Genomic DNA, 1701 nt, shown 5'->3' on the forward strand with positions numbered 1-1701 from the left:
GAGTTGTTGGATGTAACTGTCAAAATTTACTTTTAAGAATAAGTGGTTGATTATTTGTAAAAAGTTTTGTTGTTAAGAATGTTTAGTGTATTTGAGACTACAACAAATGTTACAATAATTGAAAAAAAAATTGGATAAAAAAAGTTCTTAATGCTATAAATTTATCTATAAAATAGGCTAAAAAATGACTTAATGTTGAATGAACAGATATTATTAAGATATTACTTTAACTGTAATATATTTTACATTAAATTATTTGTTTTAAGATTATTATGTGATGTTGTCCAAATACATCCAGTGGAAGGCCCAGAACAGGCTCCATGGGTCACAATTTCTGCCCAGTGCACTACGCCGTGAGGTCCAACCAGTACCCCAACCACGCCATTAAGCATCTCACTCCAGTTGCCACCACTCTGTGAAGTTTTCATCCAAATCCATAAAGTGGTACTGTACGCCCAGAGTATGTTCAAAGTTCTACACAGTGTACAACAACGGGAGGTTCGACCGAGACTGCAACCCTCTATTATGTCTTCTGGGATTCAATGTTACTACTTTGAAGTTTTTGTCCAGAGCCATTCATTGAAAGGCTCAGAACAGTCTCCCTGGGTCAAAGTTCTGCCCAGCGTATACCAACAGGAGGTCAAGCCAAGACCTTAACCCCCTTAAAACCTTGTCTTGGTTACTATCCAATTGGTGCAAGGGTGATTGTGAGTCCAAAAGACAATGGAGAAATCTCTGAGTAGGCTCTGTGAGTGCTAGGTTCAGAAGTCTGGATCAGGTACAGGAACAGAAGGCCCTGGCAGACCCTTGCGGACAGCCTTAGACTGATATGATGTCTGCAACAGCTTATGAAGACAAGTTAAGGCAGGTGCCTTTTCTTGGTAAGCTGCAGCAGACACTGGAACAGAAGTGGAGGCAAAATGAGCCAGGAAACAGACTATGGGCCGGGTTCAGAGTTGTATGCTATTGCTGCTGCAGCTGTGATTTTTTCAGCTGCGGATTTGCAAAAATTTACTAATGGAACAGCCGCAGAGACTTATACTGAGATGCCCACCGGAGCCATTGCAGCCATCCGAAACTGCTTACACATTCACAGCATCAGACTTCGATCAGACTTCAGTCACTCAGAATGTCCGCCATAACTGGGACGCTGGAGCCCTGTTTCCTGCATACGAGATTGCAGATGCAGGATGTGACACTCCCCCACAACACCTGCCTTTTTAGCCGACACTCCCTGTTGCCTCCCACAAACGCTCCCTGCCTGTCAATCACACTGCGAATAAAGACTCTCAGAGTGTGACTACGGCAATGTACCTTGACACATGCACAGTGCGACTCAGACGCATGTGCAGTGGCAAAAATCACTCCATTTGCAATAACATCGGCATTGCGTACAACTCAGAACCAGGCCCTATGAGTAGAGAATTTGTTCTGGAACTGGTTATAGAGCTGATCCAGCTTTATAAAGGGTGCCAATAAGTGCATGAAAGTTGTGATGGCCCCACCAGGTAACCAATGGTTGGGGCCATGTAATAAAATCTAACAGTGCATAGCAGTGTTGAGGAAGTGGCCAAATAAAAAAAAACTGCATTTATATTACTCATTTACAGTGAAATATGCCACTAAGAGTAAAAAATTAGATATGTAATATTAATTCTACCTAAAATTGACAAATACAGTATGTGTGAACTGCTCAGTCTT

The sequence above is a fragment of the Taudactylus pleione genome, unplaced genomic scaffold, assembly GCF_031769625.1.
Source record: "Taudactylus pleione unplaced genomic scaffold, aTauple2 ptg001314l, whole genome shotgun sequence".
NCBI classification, from domain to species: domain Eukaryota; kingdom Metazoa; phylum Chordata; class Amphibia; order Anura; family Myobatrachidae; genus Taudactylus; species Taudactylus pleione.